General features: G+C 43.6%; 1 protein-coding gene across 1 annotated transcript in view; it reads left to right on the top strand.

Moving 5' to 3' along the window:
* Nucleotides 1-12530, top strand: part of KCNN2 (potassium calcium-activated channel subfamily N member 2) — a 281298-nt gene that overhangs the window by 248887 nt on the left and 19881 nt on the right. The window lies entirely within an intron of this gene.

Here is a 12530-nt window from a genome sequence, read left to right on the forward strand (position 1 = left end):
GATTTTTAACCCCAGTATCTCAAAAATGGCAGAACATTTTTAATGCCCAGGTGTCCACAGCCCATAAGATTCATGATCTCTTTTGTTGGCCATGGTTCTTCCTGCATGGTTCTTTCTGTTCTTTATCTCCACTATTTTGTGTAACCAATAAAATATCTACAAATGTCTAGTTCCTGTGTTTAACCCACTGGTGTACATCAGCTAGCTAAAACTGACGTAACATTGACCGCAATCCTACAGAAGAGATAAGAACCTTATACTGTACACATCAATGAACTTGGGCACTATTAACGGGATACAGAACAGAAGTTTAATCCTGTACTACATCAAATTTCTGCAGGAATTCAATACTATACCTTGTAGGGGTAAAAATCCAAACTTTCTGTAGGCAATATTCAGAAATATTTATTGTGTTGAATTCATGTACGTGTATTCATTGCATCTATTAAGGGGAACTTGTCACCATGAAAATGCAAATTAATCTGCAGGCAGCATGTTATAGAGCAGGAGGAGCTGAGCAGATTGATGTAGTTTTGCGGGAAAAGATTTAGTAAAACTTGTATTTCATTCATTCTGGGTTTTGAAGTCAAGGAGTCGGCCCTATCAGTGATGACAGCTATCTCTGTATAAACAGTCATAGAGGGAAGGCTGTCATCACTGATAGGACGCATCATTGACTTCAAAGCCCTGAATGAGCAGGGATATAAATGAATGAAGCCAGGGATATAAATGAATAAATTACTGAATCTTTTCCATAAAACTATATTTCAATCTTCTCAGCTCCTCCTGCTCTATAACATGCTGCCTTCAGCTCAGACATCATGTTTAACATGAAAGGTTTCCTTTAAATATGATGTATATAACAGGTAGGAAAAATCACAATGTATGATTGTCAGGTGAATATATATGTATATATATGCACACACAGACATGGATATACAATACACACACGTATATATATTTACTCCTTGCACTTACCTTTTCTGTAGGTAGCTGAAGTCATGCAGGCAGACTGGTTATGACTGTATTTTCCTGACCCGCTTTGTCTGCACACTCCCTCCCACTCCATCTCATGTGAATCCCCACTACAGATCAGTATCTGTATCAAGTTGAAACAGCATGCAAGACATTTTGGGCTTTAACTTTTTTCAGTACCATGCAGGAATGAGAGGGGGAAACCATTGCTGTAGTTCAACAAAAGTTAGTGCGGTGAGCAGGGGCCCATGGGGATGTACCTGCAGTGGGGGGGGGGGGGGGGTCGCGGATAAGGATGGGGTTACAGAGAGAATGTGGCCAAGCAATGATCTGCCCTTCAACCCTCAAGCCAAGCCTGATTGCAGTAGTCAGTTGTGACAATGCTGTGGCCTCATAGAAATTAGTATTCCAGTCCAGTTCTTTACCACTGATTTCCCCAAGCTGCTCCTCCCAATAAAAGACAGAAGATCTAATTAGAAGTTGATGGGGAGAGTTGGTAATAATATATTTCTTCTAAGCTTGCTGCCACCCTGCACAAGGCACTGGAACGTGCTCAGTGGGAAATATTGTACTGACAGAGAGTAAGGTTTAGGCTCTCAGTAATGCAACAGGAAGTAACTTTAACATTGTAAACCTCTACTGACCATGTCAGAATATATTAGGGACTTAATTAAATAACCATTCCTAAACAAAGGATTCAAGGGCGTAGCTAAAGGCTTATGGGTCCTGGTGCAAGAGTTCAGCTTGGGCCCCCTTCCCTCAGTGCTTTGTGGCAAGGGGCAGCTGGAATACCTAGCCTTTCTTCTACCTGAGGCAAAAATTGAAACAGCACCAGATCCCATGTCAAATTCTCAGCCTAACCCCTTCCCAACATCCCTACTGTTACAGACATACTTGGAAAACACTACATACAGCGGCTACAAAACATACAGTGCCACATGCCTCTTACATCCAATGATGTATCCTGATATAGAAATTCTATTTCCTCATCTTCTCCATTTGGACCAGACCACTATTATGATTTATTTTATCCCTCTCTTGTCTCTACAGAGTGTGACAAACACCACCCTCTCAACACCCCATCCTGCCACCCTCAATACTGCACCCATTGTGCTCCCCAATACAATACTGAAGAAACAGATAACCCCCCTGAAAATACTAGTACCAAACAGATAGTGCCCCTTCAGTAATTATTGGCACAATAAAAATAACTGTGCCCAGCAAATAGTGTCCCTGACGTGTAAACATAATGGCCCACAATAGAAATAATTATCTGCCAGAGTGAACTTAGTGTTAACAGTGCCCCCTAATAGGAATAATGCCCCCATTTTGCCCATACTAGTAATCGTGTTCCTCATTGTTCCCCAGTGATAATAATTCTTCTTAAAGTGTGGCCAGTACAAGAAAAATAGACCCTTATAATGTGCACTAGTACAAAAAATAACCCTTATATTGTGCGCCAGTGCAAAAAAATAACCCCTTATAATGGGTGCAGTGCAAAAAAATCCCTTACAATGTGCACTAGTACAAACAGTACCCCCTTATAATGTGCACCAGTACAAAAAATACCCCTTATAGTGTGCACTAGTATAAAAATACCCCCTTATAATGTACACAAACAATACTCCCTTATAATGTGTGCCAGTGCAAAAAATGCCCCCATCAAATGTGCCAGTACATGAACATGCTCCCATAGTTCTCCTACCCCCACCCATGGTGTTCCAACAGTATGGTGCTAAATAATGAACAATAAACTTAAATACTTACCTCCATGCGTCCGTCAGCAATGCGGTGCAGGCTTTTTTCAGCCTGTTTCCTGTCAGAGTGAGCCTATCAGAGGAAAAGGTGGGGCAGGGAGACATTTCTCCCTTGCCCTGCTGCAGCACCCAATGACAACAATACACAATTGGTAGTGCCCCATTGGAAAGGGGGTAGAACAGCTAGTAATGTTAAAAAATTGAGTTTACATTTGGTTATCCTATTACTGTAGCATCTTGTGGCCCTGCATCTAATTATTGGAGTCCTTTTGCATCTTAAAGAGGACCTTTCATCTGTTTAGCCTTAGCCTAATTAGGGTCTTACCTTATAGGGCGGCCCCCACTGATGTCATCGCACTTATTATTATTTTTTTTTTCAAAGACGTCCGCTGCTGTCCCCCGTTGATTTTGGCGCCTTATATTTTAATTAGCCAACTTGGTTATACTAGGTGGAGACTGGAGCGGTTCTCTTCTCCCTGGCTGTGAGCTCATCCAATCAGAGCTCACCGCTCATAGCCAGGGAAAATGAGCAAATGACATCAGTGGGGGCCGCCCTATAAGTTAAGACGCTAATTAGACTAGGGTTAAATAGATGAAAGGTCCTCTTTAATGTTCCTATATACAAACCGGATTCCAAAAAAGTTGGGACACTATACGAATCATGAATAAAAACTGAATGCAATGATGTGGAGGTGCCAACTTCTAATATTTTATTCAGAATAGAACATAAATCACGGAACAAAAGTTTAAACTGAGAAAATGTACCATTTTAAGGGAAAAATATGTTGAATCAGAATTTCATGGTGTCAACAAATGCCCAAAAAGTTGGGACAAGGCCATTTTTTACCACTGTGTGGCATCTCCCTTTCTTCTTACAACACTCAACAGACGTCTGAGGACCGAGGAGACCAGTTTCTCAAGTTTAGAAATAGGAATGCTCTCCCATTCTTGTCTAATACAGGCCTCTAACTGTTCAATCGTCTTGGGCCTTCTTTGTTGCACCTTCCTCTTTATGATGCGCCAAATGTTCTCTATAGGTGAAAGATCTGGACTGCAGACTGGCCATTTCAGTACCCGGATCCTTCTCCTACGCAGCCATGATGTTGTGATTGATGCAGAATGTGGTCTGGCATTATCTTGTTGAAAAATGCAGGGTCTTCCCTGAAAGAGATGACGTCTGGATGGGAGCATATGTTGTTCTAGAACCTGAATATATTTTTCTGCATTGATGGTGCCGTTCCAGACATGCAAGCTGCCCATGCCACACGCACTCATGCAACCCCATACCATCAGAGATGCAGGCTTCTGAACTGAGCGTTGATAACAACTTGGGTTGTCCTTGTCCTCTTTGGTCCGGATGACATGGCGTCCCAGATTTCCAAAAAGAACTTCAAATCGTGACTCGTCTGACCACAGAACAGTCTTCCATTTTGCCACACTCCATTTTAAATGATCCCTGGCCCAGTGAAAACGCCTGAGCTTGTGGATCTTGCTTACAAATGGCTTCTTCTTTGCACTGTAGAGTTTCAGCTGGCAACGGTGGATGGCACGGTGGATTGTGTTCACTGACAATGGTTTCTGGAAGTATTCCTGAGCCCATTCTAATGATTTCCTTTGCAGTAGCATTCCTGTTTAAGGGCCCGGAGATCACGGGCATCCAGTATGGTTTTACGGCCTTGACCCTTACGCACAGAGATTGTTCCAGATTCTATGAATCTTCGGATGATGTTATGCACAGTTGATGATGATAGATGCAAAGTCTTTGCAATTTTTCGCTGGGTAACACCTCTCTGATATTGCTCCACTATCTTTCTGCACAACATTGTGGGAATTGGTGATCCTCTACCCATCTTGGCTTCTGAGAGACACTGCCACTCTGAGAAGCTCTTTTTATACCCAATCATGTTGCCAATTGACCTAATTAGTGTTAATTGGTCTTCCAGCTCTTCGTTATGCTCAAATTTACTTTTTCCAGCCTCTTATTGCTACTTGTCCCAACTTTTTTGGGATTTGTTGACACCGTGAAAATTGGAATCAACGTATTTTTCCTTTAAAATGATACATTTACTCGGATTAAACGTTTGATCTGTCATCTACGTTCTATTACAAATAAAATATTGACATTTGCCATCTCCACATCATTGCATTCAGTTTTTATTCACAATTTGTTTAGTGTCCCAACTTTTTTGGAATCCGGTTTGTACATAACACTGTGTAAAAGACTATTATTGGGAGTTATAGTTTTATGTATATTACTAAAACCATTGATGGAAATCTGTTTAATAGGTTATACATTATTTTTGAATGTTACTAATTTAAAGAAGCCCTCCATGGCAACATAGGTTATTATTGAAGTGGTTATCCCACGGAAAATGTTCTACAGGTTTCAAACCAGCACCTGGATCTGAATTCTTTTGTAATTGCATGTAATAAAAAATTTATCTTTATAGCGCCACCTGCAGTTTGTTTTTTCTTATTTCTTTGTCCTACTGAAATGGCCACACATGCCTAGTTTAAGTTTCATCCTTCAACTGCCTCCTGAGCTGTGATAGGGAGAGCATGGACACGCCTCCTGAGCTGTGATAGGGAGAGCATAGACACACCTCCTGAGCTGTGATAGGGAGAGCATGGACACGCCTCCTGAGCTGTGATAAGGAGAGCATGGACACACCTCCTGAGCTGTAATAGGGAAAGATGAGACACGCCCGCTTATCTGCAGCAGAAAAGACACTCCTCTTGAGCTGTCAGCTTGATATAAATCTAGCAGACCAATGAATGTGGAGATCTCTGGATCCATGTGAGGTACAGGGCTGGTTCTAGCTTTGTTAGAAAGAGATTGTCATGTACTATATGATTTCTTGTGTATACTTGTTTTATCTGATGTGCCATTCATGGGTTCTTGGCCACCTTAATTCCTTCTCCTCTCCAGCTCACGATACAGCCATGGATGTTGGCAGTCTGGCTTTGGTTTCCTGCACTCCACGGCTATCTCTCCATGTGGCACACTACCACACACTCTGCATCGGCATCTTTGTAGGTTGCTGTATACCGCCTTGCTACACAGTATTGCTCACTCTGTTCAGACGCTCTCAGATTGTGATATCTCCTTCTTAAAAACCTACTGAGCACATTTTGCACTGTCTCCCACAGGTTGCATATATTTTTACATGACACATACTTCTCGCTTACACTGCAGCAGGCTGGCTGGGCTTTATGGCCTTGACCTCGCTCAGGTCTATAACTTCAGAGTTAAGGAGCTAGGAAGTGTACATTTGGTTACCCCTGCTCCAGACTACTCCTCTCCATTGCTAGAATATTGCTAGTGAGTTATCATTATAGGCGTATTTTAGGCGCAGATGGCGGCACAACTTCTCCCCACTCACGCTAGGTCTAAAATTGTGTGCATGGCATGGGTGGGAAAGGGGACGGGCCGGCGGGCAGTCTCATTCATCATTTTCGACGCCTGTTTTAGGTGTAGAGAATGGTCTAAATGTAATCCAGCTAGGAAGCTGTCTTACATTTAGAACTGCCGCTGGATGCGCCGAAGTTATGGAGAGGCCTGCGCCTCTTCATAACTTCGGCGGATCCTCTGCCAGCTATGCGGTTTTATTAAGACTGGCGTCTAAAACGCAGTCTTAATAAATGTGCCCCTATATGTTTAAACAAGTTGCCATATCGCTTCTTTAACATATTTTACAAGGTGCAGAGATGTATATAAATGATATTTGTAACAATTAGAATGTTTTTTTCCACAGGAAAATTATCTAAATGAATAATATAATATTGGGGACATTTCACCAAGTTGAGGCTTCCAAATTGTCACTGGTTTGCCTTTATATGACTGTGCAGCTGTATGCTCTTCCTGATTGCTATTATGAAATGCTGTGGTGTTAAAGGCTTCTCTACTGGTGTATGGTTGATTACTGTGCCCTCCTTATAGGAAGTTTTAGTTCATACACTATTTATGCTAATTGTATTCAATGGGCCAAAATACTGTTGTGGGGAAAATGTGTTTAAGTTACAAGGGGTGTTGCTAAAAAGTCACTGTTCCTAATTGAATATTCATTTTTAATTAAATTCAGTGCTTCAGAACAAATAGCATTGATCAGACGCAATCACAGGCAAAATACACAACATTAAGCCCCAGTGACGCACGGGTGACGTCTTCTCTGATTATAGACATTCTCTTTCCACATCTTCTCCATTCGTCCAAAGTGCCATAAACGCTTTCCCCAACTGTGACTCGTCTTTGCAGACTCTGCTGCCCAAATTCATATTCTTCACTTTTCAATCTTCCTCACCACCTGAGCCCCTTTAATACCATGGAACCTCTCACCTGTGACAATGAACAGATGAAGAGATAAACAGAAGTCACCAAAAGTCAACACCTATCCTTGGACTTTTGAGCCCAAAACATTCCTGATGACACTTCTAAAGAGGCTCACAGCAGGGACACAGTAGTGGAGAACAGGACCAGGATGAGCATAAAGACGGTGAACATTGACTCTCCCATCTTGGATCTAGTACCATGTCATCTAGTACACTGGGTATTTATATGAACACTTACAGAGTCTTGTAAAAAGTATTCATACCCCAGAGTCTTTAGCATACCCACTGGATATGCTAAAGACAAATACAAAATACTTGCTTACAGAAATACAGCTTCTTTTCCTAATGCCTTGCATCCTGGTAAAGTGAAAAAATGTCATTTTGCAGTCGGTCCAATGTGATTAAGAATGTGAAAGGTAGAATTGACTCCCACATACATGCAGCAAGAATACTATTTTCTTCCAGTAAAGATATGGTTGCCATAGGAACATCAGACAACAGAAGGAGATCAGGCTATATAGCATACATGTTGTTTTATTATTCCTCTCTGTAGATGACAATACCATTCATGTCGCTAGAAAAAACTGCTAGAACATGACCCTATATGTGCAGTGTCTTTTATTATTAGAGGTGATAGATTACTGATTTTATGCAAGCTTGAGAGAATACTGTTTCTTCTACATTTTATGATTACCATGAAACAGATCCATAGTACAATCTCTGTAAGCTTCAACAGCTTATTTTGAGAGAGTACTGTAGATAGTATCATAGGGTCTAGACTTAGGCTACAAACTCCTTTTGAAGACATTTATTCAAAATATATGTGTTTTGAAATCATTTTTGTATTTCCTTTTGTTAAAAATTTTCAACTCTCAGACAAGGTCTCTGATGGCTCGTCCTGTAAGCCCATCTTTGTTCTACTGAACAGAGATCTAAGCTGACATCTTTACAACCAAATAAACTGGAATAAAAATTAAATCAAAAGAGATGTCAGATTTATGTGCATTATTGATATTGCACAGAGAAAGAGAAAACTAACCCTCAGTGATGTCAGGTGTGAAAAGGTCCTAGCAGTCTGCAGAAGCTGTAAATTCTTGAGGACTGGCCAGTCAGATACAGATTTTTGTAATCAGAGCTGAATGTGTCTTGGCATTATCTGTCTATCTATTTTTAAAAAGTAGATAGGCACTGTGACGATTCGCAATCTCAGCAACACGAAGAAATCACGAATGCGTCCGGTTTTAAAATGACCAGAGCCTTCGCCTGCACACAAAGAGTTAAAATCTTTTTTTTTCAACCCAAAGTAATTCACCCTTGCTAGAACAGCTCACAGATCAGAGGTACAATTAGCACCTTCTTGCCAAAGAATCTTCCTGCCCCCATGCCAGGTTAAGTACCCATCAATCTGGTATTTTCTTGACAGAACCTCATAAAAACTTCCTTTCTGTAGTCGGAGCGGCTCAAGCATCGCAGGAGATCTTACACCTTTAGCCTGGGCAGCGAGCTTCAGAAGAAAAGGACAGATCCTTATCACACAGCTGGTTGGTACAGGAAGGAGGATGACCTGAAAGTCACCTTCAATCCATAGACTTCATATTTTTCCCATATTTCAGGCGTTATGGAAATATGAAAGGAACCATCTCTTCAGAGGTGGTTTCGGTTCTTCTAACACACCTTCTAGAAAACCAGCGGGCAAATCAGAGATTCCCGCTCTGAGATATAAAGGTTCTCAGGCACCCTGTATTATCTTCTAGTCGTATTTGTTATCAGATGATGCGTAAAATTGTACTGATTATCAATATCAACTATATTTCTTGATTGGACTTACTGGATATGGAGAAATGGGCAAAGCAAAGATTCTGCCAGATTTTCTCCCTATGAGGCAAAGGACAATTACACAAGGCTGGACCTATACGTGTCATAACCACTCCCCGCTTCAGAGTAGGTAAAAACAGTGACACACTCAGGTCCTGGGTCACCTACCATCTGACATCGACTACATCACGACTGCCCGCTGGACACGGGCACCCCGCCATCTTGGATTATTCATTTCAAAGACTTTGCCTTTTACTGGACACTACCACTGTAATTCTGAAATTAAACATTCTATTCCCTTCCACCTCTTACCTATTTCTATCCAACCAATGTTCGACTGGCAGGTATATTTATCTGTCAGTTTTAATGTATATATTTTTTGTGTATAGTTTTTAGAATAAAACTAACGATTGCATCGTTCCAGTTTTGCCCTTGTTCCTTGATTATCTGGTTTATGCTAGGAATTCTGTCCTCAGAAGAGACATACTATCGCATTGTCTTATTTTTCTAAATTGTTGATTGGTTAGCTAGGTTGCAAATAACTGTTTCCTCCCTTTAGGATTAGCTAGCCGGGGTCTCTTCGCCCCGATTCAATACGAAGAGTGGTGGGAGCAAATTAATCTGATTTCCATCGTGAAATCGATAAAAAAAAATTCTGATTGTATCATGTATGGGCACACCAACCAATCTTAAACGTCTACTGTGCTCACAGTGGATTCGCCTCCAGAAGTCTCTAGTGGACGAGACCTGTATGGCAACTGTGTCATAGTATGACGGGATTGGCAGGTGGTTGTCACATTGGTTGGCAACTAGTGGGATAGCAGAACCCAAAACCAGGCAGAAGTCAGATTTTGGGAGATCAGAGCACAAAGAACTGACAAGTGCAGCTTTTTGTACAATCAGAACAATAGGACAGCGGTTACTTAGTATCCTGTCCTGCGGAACTTGAGTTCCGGGTGCAAAACGGTACACATTGATAGCGAATAGATTGGTATACATTTTTCCACCTTTTCTTTGCTATATCCTATTCTTTTACTCTTCTTTTCTGAATGTCTGATTCAGTTCCAAATTACCTAAGTTGAGTTGCAAGGCATTACCATTCATAACAAAAATCGATCACAGCTGATCGAAGCTTTGACGGAGAGAGACGGCCAAGCGATGGAGAATTCCAATCCTGTGCGGGAGGCTTCGCTGCCCCTTCGTTCAACGTCACCCAGCACCGCCAGCTATGGGAGTGATGATGTTGCTACTTCAGCTCCGGGTGATGTGGATACCCTGGATTACACTATGTCCACAGCTCCTGCTAACCCTCAGCACGGAACAAGCAGCTCTGGACTGAACTTCACTGCCTTGGGCCCTATGAGCCAGCAGTTGTTACCAAGCCTGACTGGCTCGGATTTACGCTTATACCTGGAGATGCAACAACAGCAGCAAAGAGAGGAGTGGCAGTTCCAGCTTCAGATGCAGCTCGAAAGAGAGGAGCGACAGCAGCAGTTCCAGCTTCAGAGAGAAGCGCTGCAACACCAGCGTGTACTAGAACTGGCCCAAATGAGACAGGCTGAGCGGTCTTCCTCTCCTAACACTCCTGCTGCAGGAGGCATACCTCTACCCGTGGTCCCCAAAACAAGGTTTCCAGTTATGGAGAAAAACGGGGACATTGATTTATATTTACGCTCGTTTGAGAGAGCATGCCGCCAGTTCTTCATCCCTGAGGATCAGTGGGCTCTACACCTGACGCCTCAGATGACTGGTAAAGCGCTGGATGCTTTTTCAGAGCTACCCACAGACCACGACTGCGATTATCACATTATCAAGGATGCCATAATCGCTAAGTTCCAGTTAACCCCTGAGGTTTACCGGAGAAAGTTCCGTGCCCTCCAGAAAGGGTCCACAGACTCTTAAGCGGATGTGGCTAGCAGCTTATGCACCACATTCCGCCAATGGACTCGAACACTTAAGAAAAGGACTTATGCTCACCTTGAGGATTAGATGATCCATGACCAGCTCCTCACTGTATGCCCTACAGACGTGAGACAGTTTGTGCTGGAGCGCAAGCCCCAGTCTGCCAAAGAAGCCGCTGAGCTGGCAGACATGTTTGTCGCAACCCGGGTTTCGGATGTTAGCAAACCTATGGTGGCGGACGTTCGAAGGCCTATGGTATCCGACATCCGCAAACCCCTGGTACCTGACAGCTGCAGAACTCCAGTATCCGACAAGGACCGAGCCATGTCCCAGAACTGGAGAGAAGGCAGGCCTGCTGGCCCTGTGAACCGTGAGACAACCAGGCCCTGGTGTGAGCTGTGTCGCAGGCCCGGTCACACCAAGCAAACTTGCTACGCAGGGAAGCCAGCCCAACCACCTAGCCAGGCAGCTAGCAACGCGACGATGCCAAGCCCTAAGGGGGCCAACGCCTGTACACCTGCCTCATCTGCTGTATTGCTGGTCGGAGGATCCAATGTGCACAGCGGATCCCAGAATCACCAGTCCATCACTGTGAATGGCCAGACTGTCATCGGATTCCGAGACACCGGTGCAGATGTCACCTTGGTCCGTTCACATCTTGTAACAGAAAAGGATATCCTTCCAGGAAAGTTCCTCACTCTGACTGGAGTTGGGGACACTCGCACTCATGTGGCCCAAGCCCAGTTCACCATCGATTGGGGAATAGGACGTCAAAAGCGGGTTGTTGGGGTCCTGGATGATATTCCTGTCACCACAGTGCTTGGCACTTATTTGGGCACCCTTGTTTGCCGTTATGAGTACCCTGCAAACACGCAGGAGACCCAAGCAGTACTCCCTGACCAAAACCAGGTACTGTACAACCGTTTGGGGAAACAGGGAGACGGGGACACTTTACCTGATATTTCTACTGTACCTGACGCATCTAGACGGGAGGTATCAGATTTAAGTGTGCAAGCAACTAAATGTAGTTTGCCTATTTCTGCACCTGTCATTGTTGATCCAAATGCATGTGTTAGTGTTAACAATGTTAATATAAATGATGCTGTACCTATTCTGGCCATTACACGTGCTATGGCCAGCCGCCTGAACTCAGAACTGACCAAAGGGAAACACCATGTCATGTGATAATGATGATTGTGTAACTGCGCTGGCAGACGCTTCCAGTGTCACCAGTAACCTGGGCTCAGATGGGGCTGCGGGGACAGTAACTCTCCGCAGCTGACTTCATACGTCACTGGTCAGCTGGAGGAGACCTGTGGCACTGCACTCGTGCAGGCCTTGAAGAGTGACCCCAGTCTGGAGACACTTAGGGGTCGAGCCGGCCAGCCTCCAGGCGAGGGCACTCCATATAAGGTCTATTGGGAGAACGACCGACTGTACTGTGAAGCTGTATAGCCTGCAAAATGTGACGCAGGAGACCTGCTAGCAGAGCTACGAGAAGTGGCGGAGGATTGGAACATCAACCCCCACCTCTCGTACCCAAAGCAACTTCAGTTCACCACACTCCTGAGTGCGCACAGCGCCACATTCTCAGGACCCCTGGTCCAAACCAACCTAGCAGCTCACCGAGTTGACACAGGGACCCAACAGCCATTACGGCAGGGCCCCTATCGCACCTCACCTGAAGTGCAGGCTGAGATCAAGCGAGAAATTGAGGAAATGCTGCAGTTAGGAGTCATCCAGAAATCCGCT

The sequence above is a fragment of the Bufo bufo genome, chromosome 2, assembly GCF_905171765.1.
Source record: "Bufo bufo chromosome 2, aBufBuf1.1, whole genome shotgun sequence".
Lineage (NCBI taxonomy): Eukaryota > Metazoa > Chordata > Amphibia > Anura > Bufonidae > Bufo > Bufo bufo.